The 22,582-nt window shown below is 50.1% G+C and overlaps 1 non-coding gene and 1 pseudogene across 1 annotated transcript; both read left to right on the plus strand.

Moving 5' to 3' along the window:
* Positions 1 to 4,614: 4,614 nt before the first annotated feature.
* TRNAL-CAA (transfer RNA leucine (anticodon CAA)) lies at positions 4,615 to 4,733 on the plus strand. The gene is made up of 2 exons: positions 4,615 to 4,652; positions 4,688 to 4,733. It is a non-coding gene; the product is annotated as a tRNA-Leu (tRNA).
* Positions 4,734 to 19,599: 14,866 nt separating this feature from the next.
* LOC139053488 (5S ribosomal RNA) lies at positions 19,600 to 19,718 on the plus strand (annotated as a pseudogene).
* Positions 19,719 to 22,582: the final 2,864 nt, after the last annotated feature.

The following is a 22,582-nucleotide window of genomic DNA, read 5'->3' on the forward strand; positions in this document are numbered from 1 at the left end:
GGGTTGTAACAATGAGGAGTGCTGACGCCGCTCAGAAATTGCTCACCGCTGTCAACGTGAAGGTAAAGGATCGCCTATGTTTGCTCATCGATCCAAATAACCGGGAGGTTCGCTTAAAGCTACACTGGTTGCTGCACGGCGTGACCGACGAAGACATTCGTGTGGCCCTGACACCCTACGGGAAAGTGTTGGAGGTGACGCGGGAGAAGTGGAGGGTGCAAGGCGTCACTGAATTGGCTCGACGACTCGCTCAGACGACTCGCTCGCTCGACGACTCGCTCAGGCGGCTCGCCGTCGCAACGGACGAGCCGCCTGCGAAAACCGACTCCCGTGCGGCGTCTTCCCCTTCGGCTACGGCCGAACACTTCGACGGAGCGCAAGACGGCGCAAACGCCACCTTTGCCGCTCTGAGGACTGCATCGTGACAAGGCACCCAGGAAAAAAGCGCAGTAGTGAGGTGAGCGTCATGCCCCCGGGTTTTCACCGCCTCGCAATGATGTCTATGGATAGGTAATTTCGTGTGACCACTTTAAACGTACGTGGGCTTGCCTCAAGGAGGAAGCAAAGTAAACTGTACCGACTAGTTAGCGAACATGACCTGGACATTCTAGCAGTGCAGGAGACGAAAGTCGAGGGCGACGACGAAACCGGGGGCATGGTGCGTCAATTCTTAGCTCGATACTGTGCTATAGTGAGCCATGCTGTGGGAACTTCTTCTGGGTGCGCTTTGTTCATCCGACATAGTCTTGGAGCAAAAATAGAAGCTGTGACGTCATGCCCGTCAGGTCGGCTTATTGTCTGCGATTTTTTATTATCGTCATTGGAATGGCGTGTTATTTGTTTGTACGCGCCGACTGTCGCTGAGGAAAGACGCAGATTTTTCGATCAGCTAAAACAGTATACCCAGTGTAATAGGCTCCTGATTTGTGGGGAGCATTCGCCTCCATTTCTTCCCGCGTACCCGCGGCGACCCGTTCGCACGTGGCGACGGGTCGTGCCGTCGTAGACAGGGGAGAGAGGCACTACGCGCCCTCCCTCTCTTCGTCGCTCTGATGACGCGCGTATTCCTCTTCTCCTACGCGGCTCACGGAAAAGGGAAACGTATCCGGCGGGCGAGGAGGACTTCCCCTCGCAAAAAGGTAAAAAGGCATAAAAGCGCGCGACCGGGGGAGACTCGCTCTCTTGGGACGCCGACGCCTTGGACCGCCTGGACAGCACCTGCCGCATACCGTGAGTGACCTCGTTTGTCTGACCCACCCAGACAACGAGGCAAGCCTTTTACTACTTTTACTAAGAGGACGTCCCTCTGCGAGTGTTCGATATTGCTAATAGCAACAAACGTTGTTACCGTTGACACCGCTGGTTGCCTTATTCGTCCGAACCCGGCGTAGCCGCTATTCCCGCGCTACGGGTTGGGAGTACCACGGAGCGACTGCGTGGGGCTAGATCCGGAGCTCGCCTTCAGCCCTAGCCGCACGCAGAGTGGAACCCCCACACATTACTGCCGGCGATTTTAACTGTGTTCTTTCAGCCCGTGATAAAACTAGCGCTCGACCGTACAAGGATGCAAGCACCATTGCCCTAAGCGATATGATAAGGGAGGATGGTTTGGACGACGTGACTGAATGTCTCGGTGGCGGGAGGACTACGCAGTACACCAACTTTCAGGCAGCCAGCCACGCCCGTCTTGACATGTGAGCCTTGATTTGATACCCCTTTGTAAGGAGTACCATGTGAGCGCACTTTCATTCACTGATCATTGTTTGGTCAGCTTTTTAGTAGCAGGCACGAAAGAAAAGAAAAATGGCTTCGAGTGGCAACTATGGAAATTGAATTCGAAATTATTAAGCGACGAAATTTTTACAGCGGACGTAATGAAGCAAGTTCAAGAAATGAATGCTAGTGGTAACACGACATCTGGGGAAAAATGGGAGAACTTCAAGCAGGCGGTTAAAATCAAGGCTTTAGAGCGTGCGAGCGCTATATGCAGAGAAAAAGGAGCAGAAGAAAAACAGATGCGCAGGAATTTAGAAAAGTTGATCAGTGAGGAATGTATATAGGATGCCCGGCATGTTCATGGACGATAGTCGCGCCCTGAAACATAACATAGAACAGTTCGATATCGAAAGATACCGCGGTGCTTTGGTGCGGGCAAGGGCTGAAAGACTGATAATCGGAGAAGTACCGTCCGTTAGGCTCAGAAAAATGGCATGCGCTCCGCAATCAGATAGCGGAAACCGAATATTGCGGAAAAGTCAGCGACGTAGCAGAAGATATCGAGCGTGCTTTTTTCGAGCACTACAGTGGTTTATTCACCGACTGCGCAGTCGACATTGATCATTTTAAAAAGGACTTTTTGTTTGATGCCAAGGCTAGACGAAAGTACGAAAGAAATATTGGAGGAACGAATTTCGGAAGAGGAAGTGAAAAGTGCTTTTGAAGGTATGCATCCGGGGAAGTCCCCTGGCCCTGATGGTCTAACCTCAGCCTTTTATAAATATTTCAAAGGTGCGATCTCACCAGCCTTAGCGGATGTATACAACAAAGCATTCTAGCTCAAAGTATTACTCCCGTATTATTAGTCCGTATTATTAGTAAGTATTAGTCCTTCTCATCCTCCCACACTATTCTTATACCCAAATCAGAAGATCCAGTTGCATTGCGAAGAGTAACTTCTTACCGCCCAATTAGTCTCACTAACGGAGACTATAAGATAATGATGAAAATCTTAGCAAAGAGGTTTCAGACTGTCATAGCGAAGCTCGTAGGGCCGCATCAAACGTGTGGCATCAAAGGCCGAACTATCTTCTCAAATATACACGTAGCACGTAGTATCCTCGAATGTTGCGATGCCATGGTTGCACGAGTGGCAATGCTCCAAACTGATCTCGAGAAAGCGTTCGACCGGGTGCCTCATGACATTCTTTTGTGCATTCTAAATTATGTGAATTTGGGTAGAATAATTAGAGAGGGGGTTGCCATGGCGTACCGGAACAGCTCGACGCGGCTTAATGTCAACAAAGTGGTGGGAGCGCGAATCGAAGTTAAGCGTTCGGTGCGTCAGGGCTGCCCTCTCTCGCCGCTGTTGTTTTGCTCGTATATTGAGTCTTTTTGTTTGAGTGTCACGGAGAATGACTGTGTCCGCGGGTTTAAACTGCACGAGGTTGAAGTCCGCCTGTTGGCTTATGCAGACGATATTGCTGTGTTTTGCAATGATTCGGACAGTATAACGCAGGCTGTCAAATGTGTGAAAAGTTTTTGTGCTGTAAGCGGCAGCGCGGTAAACTGGGGTAAACGCCTGGGATTCTGGCACGGGGATTGACGGGGAGCCCAAGACACTTTTTCCAACGTGAGTTTCGTTACGACTCCGGTGAAATACTTGGGTGTTCCCCTTCAGTGCTGCAAAGACAGTGAGTCGTACTGGATGAGTGAAGTGGATAAGCTGCGGGACAGAGTAAACAAATGGAATGGCTGGAATTGGTCTATGTTTTCCAGAGCCACAGTTTGCAACATATTTTTAGTGAGAGAACTTTGGTACATCCTCCAAGTCTTGCATTGCTCAAGGGTAAACATCCAAAAAATTCACCGGGTGTTCGCAGTGTTCGTGTGGGCATCGTCTTGGGAGAGATCAAGTCGCACCAATTTGTTTCTTCGAGGTCGAAACGGAGGACTTGGATTGTCACATTTGTTTTTGAGACAGCTTGTTATTCGCTTTTTTTTTCTTCAGGGACGCAAAAAAAAAAACGTTTTTATACACTGTCTGCCAACTTCGCCTGGGCAAACACTTGCCCGATATGGTTGTCTCAGCGGGCAGTTTGCTAGGGGGTGTTTATGGTTTTCTACGTGAAGTTGTGGTTTCATGCAGGTTTTTGTCAGCGCGTTTTTCACTTCAATATATGAGTGACGTCAATCGGAAAAAAACTGTACAAAGACTTCTGTGATGTTGTTCTTCCTGTGGCTTTATATCGGTCTCTTTGGAGAGCTAGCCATGGGCACAATGTTCTGAAGCGCGTTAAGGCGATGCTAGTACCGTCAGGCGCTAAGACGTTCTTTTTTAATTTGCACTCCGGAACGCTGACTGTCAAACCATGGCTGGCTGAAAGAGGTTTCTTTTTTCCTTGGGGCACTCATTGTACAATTTGCAGGCAGGAGGAGCCAATTGAACATGTTTTTCTGCATTGTTGGGATGCTGTTTTCCTCTGGGATGTGCTCCAGCGCACAATCAAAAAAGATGTCCCCCTAGATGCGTATGGGATTCGCCACTTGCCAATAGAAAGTTATGATGGTACCCCATTCGATATGATCATGCTTATGGCCCTGCATAGCATTTGGAAACGTAGAATGGCGGTAAGGCACACTGATCTCGATGCAAGAGCGGCTCGTCAGTATTTTAAAGAAAGCATACGGAACTTCGTAGAGGAACAAAAGTTGCTGGAGTGCATCCCAGAGTGGTTGCCACGCGTAGAATTATTATTGGCGATAAGGGAATTTTAGCACAAGCGCAGCCGCAAAAGTTCTGCGGTCGTTTTTTACCATATTGCGAGTGTGCCTTTTGATTATTTGTGAATGTGTATTTTTTATCCGGGCCGATGACCGGCAATAAAGAAAAAAAAAGTCAGGATGGCCGAGTGGCCTAAGGCGCCAGACTCAAAGGAAACCTTACCCAGCGATGCGGGTTGTACGAGGCTTCTGGTCCACGTATGTGGGCGTGGGTTCGAATCCCACTTCTGACACAATATTTTGCGCTTTCTTGATACCGCGCGTTACGCGCCGCTCATTGCGCGCTCTTCTCACGGGACGTATACAGTGTCAGAATGGCCGAGTGATTCCATTTCTGGCCACCGTTGTGTTCGGACCTGGGTAACTTGGGCTCCCAAGCAACGGATTCAGCGGCCCTTTCAAGCCATGGAAACAGGTCTTTTGCTTCGGTCGACCAGGACTACCAAGTTGTATTTCCTCAACTGCCAACAGGTCAGGTTGTTACGGATACCAGTTTCCTTCATGCGGATTTACGTGCGCGCCCACACCGAGTGGAAGATTTTCGTGATGCCTTGGAAAATCTTGGAGCACTTCCCGAAGTTATCGCTTTGAGGGCGTACAGGATGAATCACGTTTGGGCCCTGACATTCAAGAGCGCTGAAGCAACGAAGAAAATGTTGTCAAAAGGGTAATTCCGAGTAGAGAGTAGCCAGTTCCTGGTAGTTAACCCCAACGACCAAGGCTTACGAATGAAGCTGCACTGGCTTCTTTACGGGGTCAGCGATGATGAAGTGCGTGCGACCTTGGCTCCGTATGGAAAGGTTACGGAAAGAGCATCACGGAAAGAGCATCGACAACCCGCATAGTGGCCATGAAACTGTGAGCCGGAGTCACTATCGATGACCTACCCCACCAGTTGCGTGTAGGAAGCGAACTCGCCCTAGTTGTTGTGCCGAACCGAGCACCATTATGCCCCCGTTGCAACACCACTGGCCACATTCGACGTGACTGCCGTGTGCCTGGTCTAAGGCGCCAGACTCAAAGAAAGCCTTACCCAGCGATGCAGGTTCCACGAGTCTTCTGGTCCACGTATGTGGGTTCGAACGCCACGTCTTACACAGTTTTCGCGTTCTTTTTATACCATGCTATACGCGCCACTCATTGCGCGCTCTTCTCCAGGGGGGGGGGGGGGGGGGGGGGGGATGTACAGTTTCAGGATAGTCGGGGATTCCACTTACGGCCGCGAAAGCGTACGGTCATGCTTTTCATGTGCTCCAACGGGGCGGTGTTAGCGGCCCAGTTTAGTCGTGCAGACAGGCACGATATGGAAGACAGCCAGGACTACCAAGGGCTTCTGCTTAATTTGCCAAAAGGTCTGATTGTTCTGAATACACTATTTTTTGCACGGTGACCTACGAGCAAGGCCGTACAGAGTTGAAGACTAACGGGATGCCTTTGAACGTTTGTAATTACTGCCTGAGGTTGACGCCTTAGGAGCATTTCAGATGAATCGTTTGTGAGCTGTTGCGTTCGAGAGCCATGAAAGCACGAAGAAGTTGTTGGCTGCGGGGAATATGACTCTGAAAGGCAGAAAATGTCTGGTAGCAGACCCAAACAACCACGATGTCCGAGTGAAAATCCACTGGGTCCTTCCTAATGTGACCACCGACGACATCCGCATGGCCTTTGAGCCATACGGCGAGGTGATGGAAACGACAAAGGAACGCTGGCGTGTCCTTGGCATTTCTGAAAAAGGTACGACAACAGGCGTGCTGAACCTCAAGCTGAAGGCCGGTGTCACGACTGAAGATATTCCATATGAAGTACGTATCGCTGGTGAGCCTGCTCTCGTAGCTATTCCAGGCCCGGCACCGCTTTGCTTGCGCGGCCAGGGTAAAGGGCATATCCGCCGCGACTGCCGGATACCGCGATGTTCACTCTGCCGACGCCTAGGCCACGACGAAAGCGAGTGCGTGCCCACGCACGCAAATATAACGCACAGAAAGGACGCTGATATAATGGGTAATATCATGGACAAGGCTGAACCTGGAGAAGCAGCCGCCACGGTGACGAAGGAACAAAAAGCTGTGGCAAAGCCCCCGGCAGCGATAAAGCAACGGGAGTCAACTAGTGAAAAAAAAATGTGAAAAAATCCACATGGTGCAAATAGTGACGACGTGCACAACAAAATGGATGAAAAAGGTTCCCATCAAGGGAAACCTTCAAGTGAAGCTATCGTGACATCGCCAAATGGAACACCGACAATGCAGTGTCAAATAATAGAAGAAGGCGTCGGCAAAGCGCATGCACAGCGACAGTGTCGGCGAACCGGACAATCTGGGTGGTGCAGGTGGCGGGGGGCCGCCATTGAAAACGGCGCTCACGCGACAAACGTCGTTAAAGCCGAAACCGAACACTCCTCCTGATAGACGCCCGGTGGAGAAACCGCCGGAATTAAGGCGCGGACTCGCTTCCCCTAGGTAAGTAAGCAAAATGGGACCGAATAAGCAACGCCGCGTAGACGATGATATCCCGTCCAGCTACCGAACATCGGTTGAAGAGGCAGGCGACGCGCAGCGAGTTCATCCTGACCCACTACTGCCGCAACTGAGTGAGAGAGAAAATTTTATTGTCACTCAGTGGATTACCGAGCAGGTGGCCTCAGTCCAGGCCGCCTCTCTCAGCGTGCTTGATGGCGGTTGAGATGTATGCTGCCTGGTATTCTTGTCCCTGATATGTGGTGGCTGTAGTCAGCCACCCGGGGTTTAGAGGTAGGGATAAAGAGGTGGGATCAGGAAGTATAGGAGGGGGGGAGTGGCATATCCACAATATGTGATTGGTGTTTGGCCGGTCGCCGCAGTGTATGCAGGGAGGGGGATCTTCTGTGAGACTGGAGGAGGTGAAGGCGGGCTGGGGTTTCAAGGGTGTCCGTTTCTGCTTTGCGGATGATGGTGCCTTGTTGGCATGTGATGTGGGGGTGCAGGGCAGGGAATAAGCGGTGCGAACGCTTTATGGTTCGAGGAAACGTGACGCTGTGGGGCTCGTCTGGGCAGATACAGGGATGACGGGAGCCCGGAGAAGAGTTTCTCGGGCGAGCAGGTTAGCCCTTTCATAACCCGGCATACCCTGGTGACCTGGGATCCAGACAATTGTAAGATGTGAGTGTAGGTCGCGTTGTTTTTGTTGAGCGATGTCGTGTGGGAGCGAGTTATGTATCAGGCGCCGGCAAGCTGCCATGGAGTCCGTGAATATGATGGGTACCGACGCAGTGGAAGCTGAAAAAGCGTGGGTGATGGCTTGCAATTCCGCCGTGCAATTCCGCCATGCATGGGTCCATGGAAGGTAGAATGGCTGTGTGGATGGCATACGAATGTTGATCTGTGGCTGCTATGGATGTAGTATGCAGTGCGTTGGATGCGTCGGGCTGAATTTAGTAGTGGAAACATGTTCCGAGGCAGTGGTGATATGTGAAGTTGTCAGTGAGTAGCATTGGGAAGAGTAGCTTTGCGTAGAGGGGGGTGGTGGAACATACTGGCCTAGTTGCGTCAGAATGTGCCGTCCCTGTCATGTGAGAAGAAGGCGGATATCCTGACGGCGTCTGTAGATGGCCACTAGTTCATCAACCGTGTTGTTACATCCCATTTCGAACAGGCGCTGGTTGCGGGTATTAACCTTAGGGAAGCCCCATATCCAACTTGGTGCCTTTACGTATTGTAAGGATTGGGAGGTCAATCCCACCGCTCGTAACCAGTTCTCAAGATTGGAGACGGGCATGAATTAGATGGTAGCTAGCCCATGCCGTCGTCCAACGTATCCACGCTGAGGACGTTGTTGAAGGGAAGGACTGCTTCTCATCGAGAACGAGGAATATGGGTTTATTTACAGTATTTACATAAGGACGTTGCAGTTCATCAGTCTAGCATGACTGCGAGAGAAAGTACCCTGAGTAGCCGCACAACAGCGGTTTATAGACACTCGGTCCTCCCTCGACCCTAGGTGAGAGAAACGTTCGATCAGCAGACGTAGACGAGCCGCCTATCAGCGGGAGGGCTTTCGCACCGGTTTCGCGGTCCGGAACACGCTTCCACACCGGTTTCACGGACGCCATCGAGGGCAGACGGACTTCGCAGTACTCGGGGCTTACGTCAGGAACGGTGCGTGGGAAGGGGCCTCCGAAGACGTTCCCTCGGGACCTCCCTTGCTCACGGCAGACCGGATCGGCGGTGGCGTGTTCAGTCACAAAGCCCGGTTCACCGAACTCATCTCGGCAATCCCGCGACGAAGGGTCGAGGACGCGGCGTGTTGTTCTACGCAGAGAGTAGACTTTGTGACGCCGTGTGGCTAGCGGGTAGTGGTAGCTTTCCAGGAAACGTCGACGCCACTCTCGCACCTGGCTGGCAAAACTTGCCCCTCAGCAGGCCGTTCTTAACAGTATCAAGGCGTGCAACTTGGTTTTCTGCTGCTGTGTCAGTCGAGTGTACGGGAGATGGTAGCGGAGGCGGGATATTAATAGGGTGTCGCAAAGTCTGAACATATCTATTTCTTTCAGCTCACGAGAGGAATTGGAAATACGACGGAGCATGCCGAGAACTTGCTCGCCCTGTTTTAGGACGTGATTGACAGCGGTAGAGCCACCACCATCTTGCTGGATGTGGATTCCCAAGAGGCGAATAGATTTAGGCTGTGGTATAGGGAGGCCGTGATGTGCGAGTTTTATGTGTGGCGGTTGCCATCGCTGGTAATGGCTTAGTAGAAATTCTGATTTGGTAGAGGAACATCTCAAGCCGATGTTGGTAGCAGCCTGATGTATGCTGTTTAGAGCATGTTCCAGGGTGTCTTGTATGTGTCCTGCCGAGCCACGATTCATCCAAAGGGTGCTATCATACCGGCGTATATAGCGTAGTGCAAATCTGCGACGGTGACCAGCGCTCGATGTATGTGGCACATGGCGAGGTTGAAAAGAGTGGGCGACGGTACGAAGCCCTGTAGAATGACACGTTGGGGACGGACGTATTTATATAGCCTGGTTCCACAGTTCGTTGCTTGGAGCTCCTCTAACATGCTGTCATGATGGACGTTATCAAAAGCCTTTTCGAGGTCGACTGAAAGAATTGCCTTCAGTTGAGCGGTGCTGGGGGTGGCAAATATTGCTTCCTGGAGTTGTAGAAGCGCATCCTGGGTGGAAATGTGTTGTCTGTACCCGATATGGCAGTGCGGGAGGTGTGTGGTATCCACTTGTGTGTAAAGTCGACGGAGGATTACTCGCTCCATAAGCTTTCTCGCACAAGTGAGGGAAATGGGTCGAAGATTGTCAATGATATGCGGTTTGCCCGGCTTGGGGATGAAGGTGATTGTGGCCGTCTTCCATTCTCTAGGTAGTGTACCGGAATGCCAAGCACTATTTATCACTTCAAGTAGGTGACCGTAATCTTGGTCGGCTGGGTTGCGAAGTTGGTGTACAGTGAGATTGTCGGGGCCCGACGCCGTGTTTACACGAGTTTCTGCCATAGCTTGTTCGAGTTCGGCTAACGTGACGTCCGCTGCCAGGGTGGTGTCGTTAGGTTTGTGCCCAGAGTAGTCTTTGTACGCGGGTTGCACGGGAGCGGCGATATATTTTGCCCGTAGGGCACGGTAAAGGTGGTCGGGAGATGCGTATTCGTCCAGAATTTTGCTCAGGGTCGTGCGTGCGGCGGTTTTGATTTGAGAAGGATTAAGTATAGTCCACAGACCAGACGGCACGCCAAAGCAACGTGCAGGGTGTCGCTGAGCTTATCGCAAATGCTGTACCACTGCTCCCGTGTAAGAGAGTCGGAATAAGTGGCAACTTCACTTAGAGGAGGGAGATGCGTTTGTGCAGGTGGCGGTTACACTTGTTTCGGCTGTATGAAGGCTCTACTGCATCCTTGCCTTCTGGGGTAAACACTGCGCGATCCGAGTGCTCCTCACATATTAAGGACGAAAAACTCGCTCTTCCCTTGCGTGTTGCCACCTTGAATGTACGGGGATCGACAACAAGAATACGGCAAAATCAACTTGACCAACTTTTTCTGGAAAATAACTTATACATTGCAGCCGTGCAAGCAACAAAGATAGAAAGTGAGGAGCAGACGGAGCGCATGGCGGGAACTTTTCGAAGACACTTCAATGTTTTTGTTAGCCGCGCGACAGGCACATCCGGTGGTTGTGCAGTTTATGTAAGGAATAACGTAGGCATCGAAGCTGAAAAAGTAGTTGCGTCAGAGGCATCCCGCCTCTGACGCAAGGACAAGCAACTTTGGTTGCTTGTCCTTGACTTTTCGTACTGCACAAGGGAGTGGCATGTTATCTGTATATATGCGCCAAACATCGATTATGAGCGTATTGTGTTGTTTGAAGATAGAACAATTTTAGAGCGCAACTCTTTGGCGTCCGTTCCTGGGTTTCACGCCGTCGTCGGCGTTGTCGTCGGCCTCGTAACCAGCTCCGCCCCCCTTTCATCCCCCCAGCGCTAGCAGCGACCGACTGATACCGCTGGATGCCGCTGACGCCGCTAGAAAGTCAAGATAACGTGACTGCATAGAACACCGTCGCCGCCATGCAGAAAGAGGAGGAAAGGGTACTCCCCCCCCTGTTCTTGTGTGGCGGATAGGGTGCTCTTCAGTCGCCGACGCGCCGGTTATTTCACGTAGGCCCCGGCACGTCGACGAATACGTGACCACCTTCCCACGGCTAGACCTGGTTCTTAGCGCTGCGGAAGCGAGGGTATCATATTGTTTGTGTCGGCATCGGCGGCGTTGTCCGTGAAACCAACTCCGCAGCTGGGGTTGACTCACTATCGGCGTCAGCGGCATCAGTCAGTCGCTGCTATCTCTTCCCTCCTCCCTTTATCGTGTTGTCCGCTTGCTGCGCGCGCTTCTGCCCCCATCGTTTGCCGCTGGGTGTACACGCCGCCCCCTCCCCCCTCTTCCTGCGAGTCTCCGGTTGTCAAAGCGCCGGCTCGAACTTAATTCCTTTCTTCGCTCCTCCTCCAATGCAACCCCATGTGCGGTGGCAATCAGAGAGCCAGATCGGTGGCGGCGGCGGATCTGTATATGTGCACCGCCCGAGCCGAAATCGCCGCTGCCGTTCGCCGTGTGCGGTGGCAATCAGAGAGCCAGATCGGTGGCGGCGGATCTGTATATGTGCACCGCCCGAGCCGAAATTGCCGCTGCCGTTCGCCACTGCGAAATTATCTGCCAGTTCTTTCTGAGCCATGAGCGAGACGACCGATGGAAGTCCTCCGTCTGCTGCTGCTGCTGCTGCTGCTGCTGCTGCTGCTGCTGCTGCTAAACGAGCTGCCAGAGCAGAGGCCCAGCGCCGTCGCCGTCAGAATCCAGAGGTGCGTGCCGCCGAGCCGAAATTGCCGCTGCCGTTCGCCACTGCGAAATTATCTGCCAGTTCTTTCTGAGCCATGAGCGAGACGACCGATGGAAGTCCTCCGTCTGCTGCTGCTGCTGCTGCTGCTGCTAAACGAGCTGCCAGAGCAGAGGCCCAGCGCCGTCGCCGTCAGAATCCAGAGGTGCGTGCCGCCGAAGCAGAAGCTTACCGTCGCCGCCGTCGAGATGATCCAGGAGTACGCGTCGCCGATGAGCCTATTTCTCCGACCACAAAGCTTCCTTCATGACTGTCAAGAACTGTTAGACGAGTCTTTGTTAAAGGAATACGTGTGAAAAATTTAAAAAAAATTATGTGATAGCGCATGCATGTGTTGCTCGATTTCTTTGCCTCAATCTATCGAAAAGGTGAAACAGCTTATTTGCTGCGCTCAAATTTCGCATTAGGAAGTAACGTAATCGTCGGTAATTTTTGAACAGTGATGAATACTGAATTCTGCATGGGGATCTTAATTGTGTATGTTTGGTTGAAGATCGAGCCAATAACATCAAGTTCACGAGTGCTCGTTTCACTGCTCCGGGAATATTATTTAGAAGACCTCGTTTATTTATTGTTAAAAGGAAGTAGCCCTACGTATACCCATTACCACCGCGGAAGGTGTGCTGGGCTGGATAGGATTTATGTTACAGTTGACCTTGCAAGCGATTGTGGCCACTATGAAGTGAAACATGTATCATTTAGTGACCATAGCCTTGTAATGGCTTCACTAGGAAGCAACCTTAGAAAAACACGTTTTAATTGGGCTTTGTGGAAGTTCAACGTAAAACCTTTACAAGATTAAAAATTTATGGAGTGTGTAACAAAAAGAATTAAACAAATGATATCCAAAGAGCCACATGGGTGGGCAGCTGAGTGGGAAAACTTCAAGAACGACGTCAAGATGATTGCGATTGATAGGGGAACCATTATCAGTCAAAAGCAAAAGTGTAATGAAAAAATTAAAAAGTACATGGTTTCTGGCTTCAGACGCATCATGTGAGAATTCTTGCCTACGCTGATGATGTAGGCATCTTTTCCACTGACCGCAAATGCATAGAAGAAGTCATAAGCATCACCAAAGATTTTCGCAAGCAGACAGGCTCCGCGATAAACAGGAAAAAAGGTGTCGGTTTCTGGCACGGCATATGGGACGTTAAACCACAAAGAGTTGCGAGCATCACGTGGGAAAGAAGCATTCCTACGTATTTAGGCGTGCCTCTCGAGCAATATAACCAAACTGCAGACTACTGGGATGACCTGACGCCAAGGGTGAAGGAAAAAGTTGGAGGGTGGCAAGGCCGCGAATTATCGATGTTTGCTCGGGCCAGTGCATGCAATGTTTTTTTTTTTTGATTGCCAAAGTGTGGTATGCGTTTCAGCTTTTGTCACTGTCACGCGTGCACTGCACCGAATATTCGCGGTTTTTAATTGGGGCTTCAATAAGGAGAGAATCAGCCGCACTAATCTATTTCGCGCATTGAAAGACGGAAGCCTAGGACTTTTTCATCTGTTCATCCGGCAAATTGTGTGGCATTTTATGTTCCCTCGAGACGAAAGAGATCCGTTTTTCAGAGCAATGGTGCAAATGCGCTTTACGAATGTACTGCCTGAATTTGCTGTGTCTAGTTCGAATGCAATTGACTGTGGTGTAAAATGGTTCTTCAGAGAATTGGTCACGTCATTTAGGATACTTAAAACACGCTTCTCATTCGAGAACCTGGGTCTTGTACCCAGAAAGAAACTATATAAAAATTTAATCGATGCAGTGATGGCAGTCCCATTATACCGATCGCTAAACATTGCCCTCAAAGGCCAAGATGTATCAAGGAGAGTTAGACGAATGACTGTTAGATGAGCTGTTAAAACGTTCTTTTTCAAATTACACACAAACACACTCCCTGTAAAAACATACCTCGATGAAAAGAGAATACTTGTACCGTGGACAACAAACTGCCTCTTGTCCATGAAACCATAAACAATCGAACGCACGTTTATTGATTGTTTGGATCCAGTCTTTTTCTGGGATGTTTTACAATGAACCCTGAAGACAGATTTACCGGTAACACCTCACGGAATTCGATATCTCTCAGTACACAATGAAAATAGCTTCCCCTATGACATAATGATGACACTGGGGCTACATAGCCTTTGGATCACAAGAACGGCAGTCAGGCACGCATACCCCAAAGCAAATTCTGCCAGAAAAAAACCTTATAGAGAGCATAACCTACATGCGCGATGTATATCGCACTTCAACCGAGCCACCAGATTGGATTTTGGTACTTGATGGGTTGGTAAAAATGAAGAAATTTTACTCAACCACATTGGTCAAGCAGACCCAAGTGGGCTTTTTGTATGTATACATGTCTTTACTGAACAAAAGTTTGCAAAAAGATACGAGGACTCGTTGGTGCAATACAAGCTGCGCTCGTCATACACAGCATCTCGTACGTCAACATCCATGTGCTTCGCGCGCACAAATGAAAACATGAAGGACGTGGCATACGATATTACGCGGCATAACATGGCGACAATAAGTGTCACTAATCACGCAAGTTATTCACATAAACTGCTAACTGCATCGCTGTTACACGCATGCAGGTTGATAACATAACATAGACGGCAGCACATTCCAAGCCACACATGCGAGCCGCGGAAAATCACACAACACCTGTTACGTCCACTCTCCTCTGCACAACTCGCGCACGCAATTTTCTTTCTAGCGCAGATCAACAAATTGAAGCCACGTAATAAGACGTTTCTGTAGCCCGTAAAGGCTGTCTATTCTACATGTATAGAGCGCATGCTCCTTTTTAGATACAGGCAACATCGGAAACCTTCGTTTCTCGCCATCGGCCATACCATGCTCATTCTACTTCCTGACGCGCTAGCTCCGCTGGAGCGGCGTTTGCGGCCCTCGCCGGCCGCGGCAACAGGAACAGCGTCGAAGACGTAAAGGACTACGAGATCGTTCTGCCTACTCTGCCCACCGGCCGTGTTGTTTTAAACACGTTGTTTCTGCACGGCGACGTGCGGGTGAGGCCCTACAGGGTCGAAGATTTCCGAGACGCCCTCGCCAACGCTGGTGTGCTCCCCGAGGTCGTGGCTTTGGGAGCGTACCAGATTAACCATGTGTGGGCGGTGACGTTGAACAGCGCGGAAGCCACAAGGAAACTGGCTGCTTTCAAGGAGCTGCAAGTTAAAGGCCGTCGCGGCATTGTTATTGACCCCGAGGACCAGCAGGTTAAACTGCGGCTGCATTGGATGCTCCACGGAGTGCAAGAAGAAGACATCAGGACTGCTTTTGCGGCGTTCGGGAAAGTAACCGAGGTGACGCGGGAGCGCTGGCGCGTCCAAGGCATGAGAGAGAAGGGCTCAACCACGAGAACCGTGCTGCTCAAGCTCAAGCCGGGAATAACGGTGGACGACCTGCCCCACCAGGTTCGAGTCGCCGGTGAGTTGGCCCTTGTGGTGGTACCCGGGCGGCCGATGCAGTGCCTGCGCTGCCATGGCACGGGCCATGTTCGCCGTGACTGTAAGGTGCCCCGGTGCTCGAAGTGCAGACGCTATGGACACGCGGACGCTGACTGCGTCCGTACCTACGCGGCGGCTACCGGGCTGGGAAAGACGGACGAGATCGCCGAACTCATGGACGTCGTTGAAGCCGAGGATGCAGCGAGGGGAACGGACGAGGTGGGCAAGCAAACGGCGCCACTCGACTCGTTAGCGTCTACCGGTGGAGACGCCCTCGCTGGGGATGGTTCAGCGAGCCAACAACCAGCGGATGACGTGCCTAGGTCAAACGAGACAACCGGAGAGGATGGGGAGAGCACTCCGGAGCCCAAGGTCGTCGAGCCCAAGGGTCCGAACGAGCTGCAACCGGACAAGAGCGGTGCCCACACGTCGACCAGCGTCTCCGCTGCGGCGAAGCGTTCCCACGCCCAAACCAGCGCCGACGGTGACCAGACTGCGACGCCCGGAGCCGAGGAGCCCCCGGCAAAGGCGCCTCAAGGCCGACGTTCATCGTTTCGGCCGCGCCCTAACGTTCCGGCAGACAAGCGTGCCGGAAATTCGGAGTCCTTAGGACACGCTCATGTTGTTCCGCCGGACCGCACTGGCGGCGATGGCGGCGTCTAGCCTCGTGCTAGACGCGACAGGTAAGCACCATATTCCCGGTCTCTTCCCCTAGTGTTAACATGGCTCCAACGTGTCCGTTGAAAGTCGCTACTCTAAATGTTCGAGGACTGGCAGGGAAAAGAAAGCAAGGCCAGCTTTACCGACTTATAACGGAGCACGACATTGATGTGCTAGCCGTGCAGGAGACGAAAGTCGATGGTGAAGAGGAGACCGGCGTTATGGTGCAGCGTTTCACGTCTAGGTTTTCCGCTGTAGTCAGTCATGCGGTGGGTACATCCGCTGGCTGTGTCCTTTTTGTTAAGAAGTTGCCAGGGCTAGAGGTGCATGCAATTTATTCGTGTGTGTCGGGCCGGTGTGTTGTCGTTGATTTTTCGTTCAACAACAACGAGTGGCGTATTGTATGCATGTACGCGCCCAATAAGGTGGATGAAAGGGCTCAGTTTTTTCACCAAATTCAAGAGCGTCTATGCAAGGGAAGACAGCCCATAGTAATGGGCGATTTCAACTGTGTCCTCAGTGCGCGGGATAAAACAAGCATTCGTGGGTTTAGGGACAAAAGCACAGAAGTGTTGTCGCGAATCATAGAGAACTGGGACCTTGAGGATGTGGCAGAGTGCCTCGAAGGAGCGCGTGCTGTAAAGTACACACGGTTTGAGGGCTCTAGTCACGCACGGCTCGACCGCATTTATGCGTCTGTTGACATCCTTCCGGAATGTAACAGTTACCAAGTAGCTCCAGTGTCGTTTTCTGACCATTGTTTAGTTCAGTGCTGCATAGGAATTCCAACGCGAGGTAACGCTTTCTCATGGGAAACGTGGAAATTAAATAATAAGCTTCTTCAGGATGAACCGTTTAACCGTGCAGTAAGAGAAGAAATAAGGAAAATAGACCCCAGTAAAAACCTTCACGTATGGCAACAGTGGGAGCTGAGTAAGGAAACCCTAAAAATAAAGGCAATAGAGAGGGCTACCTGTATTCGTTACGCGGAGAAACAAAAAGAGAGTGAGTTAAAGACACTTCTTCATAAACTGCTGAGGCAGGAATCTCAGGCACCAGGCAAATGGATAGAAGACATCAGAAAAGTGAAACAACCGCTAGAGCAACTTGAAGAGCAACGTTATCGGGGAGCACTGGTGAGGGCAAGGGCTGAAGACACAGCTGCTGGCGAAGCGCTGTCGAAACGAGCGCTAGGCTTAGAAAAAGCACGCGCTGAAAGGAATCACATCTACGGAATAGAATGGGGCGGGACTTTATCAACAGACCTAGACGACATCAAAGCTGCTTTTCATGAGCATTACCAGGCGCTATTCTCGTACCACAATGTAGACGCTACCACATTTGGGAATGAGTTTTTGCGAGCTATACCCCGACTGGACGACGAAAGAAAGCAAAGATTGGAACGAGCGATAACAGAAAGCGAAGTTGAACAGGCCATAGACAACTTAAACCTGGAAAAATCGCCTGGACCAGACGGCTTCAGCGCCGGGTTTTATAAAGAATTCAAGCACGAAATTAGCCCTGTCTTGAATGTAATCTTTAATGAGGCTTACAAATTGAAAACATTGCCTCCGTCCTATGGGTCGTCCCACACCGTACTCATTCCTAAAACTGATGATGCAGCGAAATTAACATCTGTTACGTCGTATCGTCCCATAGCACTCACCAATATCGAGTATAAAATCTTTATGAAGATATTGGCGCGTAGATTGCAGTCAGTGATACAGGACATTGTCGGGCCTCACCAGACATGTGGGATTAAAGGTCGGACTATTGTTACCAATATTCACAAAGCTCGCAGTGTCCTTGAGTGCTGTGATGATAGTAATGGTCGTACTGCCATTTTACAGATTGACCTCGAGAAGGCCTTTGATTGCGTGGCTCATGAAATCATGTTTGCCGTCTTAAACCATGCCAATCTCGGATCTGTAAGCTGTGAGGGGGTCGCCCTGGCGTACCGTAACTGCACGACCAGATTGATCGTAAATAAGAGTTTGGGGGCTCCCATTAGGCTGCAACGTTCTGTGCGTCAAGGCTGCCCTCTCAGCCCTCTGTTGTTTGGTATCTACATTGAAACCCTGTGTATGAGATTGATTGAAAACAATAGAATTACAGGATTTAGGCTCCAAGCAGTTGAAGTGAAGCTGTTGGCTTATGCAGATGATGTCGCTGTTTTTGCGGAGGATCAGCGGAGCATAATTGAGGCTGTCAAATGTGTCCGTAAATTTAGCTACGTCACTGGTAGTGGAGTTAACTGGTCGAAGTGCCTCGGGCTCTGGCATGGATCGTGGCCAACGAAGCCAGATCATTTTGCCAACGTGCATTGGGTGACGACCCCAGGCAAGTACTTGGGCGTCCCGCTAGATGCCTATCGCGATAGCGAGCAGTACTGGAAAGGGCAGGTCAAAGACACACGGGAGAGAGCTGAGAAATGGAAAGGCACTAACCTCTCTATTTTTGCCAGAGCCACTGTTTGTAAACTTTTCTTTATCAGCAAGCTTTGGTACGTAATGCAAGTATTGCACTGTTCACGGTCAAATGTTCAGAAGCTACAAAGGATTTTCGCAGTCTTTGTCTGGGCGTCGGAATGGGAGCGCTGCAGCCGGACCAACTTGTTCCGACGGGTAAAAGACGGGGGGCTGGGATTGGGCCATCTCTTTCTACGGCAGTTGATAAACCGGTTTCTGTTCTTTAGGGACGCAACCGACCCTTTCTTGCGCATAGTATGTCAAATGAGGCTGAGTAGACGGCTGCCAGAGTATGTGGTTTCAACCGAGGAGTTTTCGGGAGGGATTCGAGGGTTCTACAAAGAAGTTGTATCGAGTGTCCGATTTCTTTCAGTGCGCTTCTCGAATGATTACCTGTCCGGTGTGAACAAAAAGAAACTGTATTGTGCTTTGTGCGGCGTTCTTTTCCCAGTACCATTGTACAGGTCCTTGTACGGTGCAGGCCCAAGCAGCGATGTTTTAAAGAGAGTAAAGAAAATGTAGGTCCCGCCTGGAACCAAAACCTTCTTTTTCAAATTACACACGGGAACGTTACCAGTTAAGAAGTTTTTGGAGAGAAAAGGGGTATATTTACCGTGGGGAACGCACTGTTTAATCTGCAAGCAGCCAGAGACAATAGATCATGTTTTCTTAAATTGTTGGGAAGGCGTGTTCTTCTGGGATCTTTTGCAGAGGACACTAAAAAAAAGAATTTCCATTGGACCCGTACGGCATCCGCTACTTAAGCATAGACAATGAGGATGGGGCGCCTTTTGATTTAATTATGCTCTTGGGCCTCCATTGTATTTGGCGCGCGAGAATGGCAGGATACCATGTCGATAAAGATGCGCAGCCTGCACGTATGTATTTCAGAGAAAACATGCACTGGTTTGTCGCTATCCATAAAGCGGCAGGGGAACCACCGGAGTGGCTCCCAAGAGTAGAGCCGTTGGTTAATTTGCGTGAATTTTGATTATACTCAGCCAGTACGATACTGGTTGAATATGTGCACAACACCAAATGTATGTTGTACTTTGTTTTTTGTTACGGTGATTGTTTTTTCCTCTTGTACATAGTTATGTACCAAAAATCAGGCAGTAAAGAAAAAAAAATCGGCCATACCATGCTCAATGCGCCGGTTCTCGTCCGATCCCCGAAGCTAAGCAGCATTGGAGTCGGTCAGTACTTGGGAGGGAGACCACCTGGGAACACCGAGTGCTGATGGCACCTTTCTTTCTAATTTTTTTTTGCCTGTACTTCTTTTTTTTATTATTAGTGTTATTATTTTAGTTGGCATGTTGCGCATGTAGGCGTAAAGCTGTGGTGAGTGGACGCGTTGGCGAAATGTAAACACTCATCATCCGTAGCATATCTCGTGCGTCAACGTCGACGTGAGCTTCGCGCGCAAAAATGAAAACAACATGAAAGACGCGGCATGATATTACGCGGAGTAATACGGCGACAAGAAGTGTCCCTAATCGCGCAAATTATTCGCATAAACTGCTAACTGCATCGCTATTACACGCGTGCAGGTTGGTAACATCACATAGACGGCAGCACATTCCAAGCCACCTAGCTGTGCAAGCCGCGGAAAAGCACACGCAACGTGTTACGTCCACTCTCCTCTGCACAACTCGCACACGCAATTTTCTCTTTTCTAGCGCAGGTCAACAAATTGAAGCCACGTAATGAGACGTTTCCGTAATCCGTAAAGACTATTCGTTGTAGGTGTAGAGAGCCAATGCTCCTTTTTTAGATACAGGCAACATCGGAAACCTTCGTTTCTCGCCATCGGCCATACCATGCTGAGACCCCTGTGTCACGCTCTCTGTTGTGTTCGTTGTACGAAGAGTTTGAAACATGTAAAGGCAGGAAGAGGCTCACGAAGTTCGTGAGAGGGACGCCGAAGCCAGAGCATTGGAAGAATGCGAAATAGTTGGCTCTCTGCATACCAGCCAGTCGATATCGAGGCATACAGAGCAAACTACCTTTCCCGTATGCCTCAACTATCAGCGAAAACGAAGTCACTTCTAAAACGACCCATTACGCATGCTGAAATACAAAGTGCTATAGATAACCTGAGCCCTAATAGGTCGCCAGGCCCGGATGGTCTTGGCGCGGCCTTTAATGAAGCGTTCAAGAACGAGTTGGTGCCTCTGTTGAAAGCGTTGTTTGACGAAGTTTTTGCTACCAACAGATTACCACCATCTTTCTCTGAAGCCGATATATCGTCCTTATTCCTAAGACGAACCTAAGACCTATTCCCAAGACGCTCTCTGTTGTGTTCGTTGTACGAAGAGTTTGAAACATGGAAAGGCAAGAAGAGGCTCAGGAAGTTCCTGAGAAGGACCCCGAAGCCAGAGCATTGGAAGAATGCGAAATAGTTGGCTCTCTGCATACCAGCCAGTCGATATCGAGGCATACAGAGCAAACTACCTTTCCCGTATGCCTCAACTATCAGCGAAAACGAAGTCACTTCTAAATGTACACATTACGCATGTTGAAAAAGAAAGTGCTATAGATCACCTGAGCCCTAATAGATCGCCAGGCCCGGATGGTCTTGGCGCGGCCTTTAATAAAGCGTTCAAGAACGAGTTGGTGCCTCTGTTGAAAACGTTGTTTGACGAAGTTTTTGCTACCAACAGATTACCACCGTCTTTCTCTGAAGCCCATATATCGTCCTTATTCCTAAGACGAACCTAAGACCTATTCCTAAGACGCTCTCTGTTGTGTTCGTTGTACGAAGAGTTTGAAACATGGAAAGGCGAGAAGAGGCTCGGGAAGTTCCTGAGAGGGACACCGAAGCCAGAGCATTGGAAGAATGCGAAATCTTTGGCTCTCTCCATACCAGCCAGTCGATATGCAGGCATACAGAGCAAACTACATTTCCCGTATGCCTCAACTATGAGCGAAAACGAAGTCACTTCTAAATGTACACATTACGCATGTTGAAAAAGAAAGTGCTATAGATCACCTGAGCCCTAATAGATCGCCAGGCCCGGATGGTCTTGGCGCGGCCTTTAATAAAGCGTTCAAGAACGAGTTGGTGCCTCTGTTGAAAACGTTGTTTGACGAAGTTTTTGCTACCAACAGATTACCACCGTCTTTCTCTGAAGCCCATATATCGTCCTTATTCCTAAGACGAACCTAAGACCTATTCCTAAGACGCTCTCTGTTGTGTTCGTTGTACGAAGAGTTTGAAACATGGAAAGGCGAGAAGAGGCTCGGGAAGTTCCTGAGAGGGACACCGAAGCCAGAGCATTGGAAGAATGCGAAATATTTGGCTCTCTCCATACCAGCCAGTCGATATGCAGGCATACAGAGCAAACTACATTTCCCGTATGCCTCAACTATGAGCGAAAACGAAGTCACTTCTAGAAGCACCCATTACGCATGCTGAAATAGAAAGTGCTATAGATAACCTGAGCCCTAATAAGTCGCCAGGGCCGGATGGGCTTGGCGCGGCCTTTAATAAAGCGCTCAAGAACGAGTTGGTGCCTCTGTTGAAAACGTTGTTTGACGAAGTTTTTGCTACCAACAGATTACCACCGTCTTTCTCTGAAGCCCATATATCGTCCTTATTCCTAAGACGAACCTAAGACCTATTCCTAAGACGCTCTCTGTTGTGTTCGTTGTACGAAGAGTTTGAAACATGGAAAGGCGAGAAGAGGCTCAGGAAGTTCCTGAGAGGGACCCCGGTGCCAGAGCATTGGAAGAATGCGAAATAGTTGGCTCTCTGCATACCAGCCAGTCGATATGCAGGCATACAGAGCAAACTACCTTTCCCGTATGCCTCAACTATGAGCGAAAACGAAGTCACTTCTAGAAGCACCCATTACGCATGCGGAAATAGAAAGTGCTATAGATAACCTGAGCCCTAATAGGTCGCCAGGCCCGGATGGTTTTGGCGCGGCCTTTTATAAAGCGTTCAAGAACGAGTTGGTGCCTCTGTTGAAAGCGTTGTTTGACGAAGTTTTTGCTACCAACAGATTACCACCGTCTTTCTCTGAAGCCCATATATCGTCCTTATTCCTAAGACGAACCTAAGACCTATTCCTAAGACGCTCTCTGTTGTGTTCGTTGTACGAAGA

The sequence above is a fragment of the Dermacentor albipictus genome, unplaced genomic scaffold, assembly GCF_038994185.2.
Source record: "Dermacentor albipictus isolate Rhodes 1998 colony unplaced genomic scaffold, USDA_Dalb.pri_finalv2 scaffold_143, whole genome shotgun sequence".
NCBI lineage: Eukaryota > Metazoa > Arthropoda > Arachnida > Ixodida > Ixodidae > Dermacentor > Dermacentor albipictus.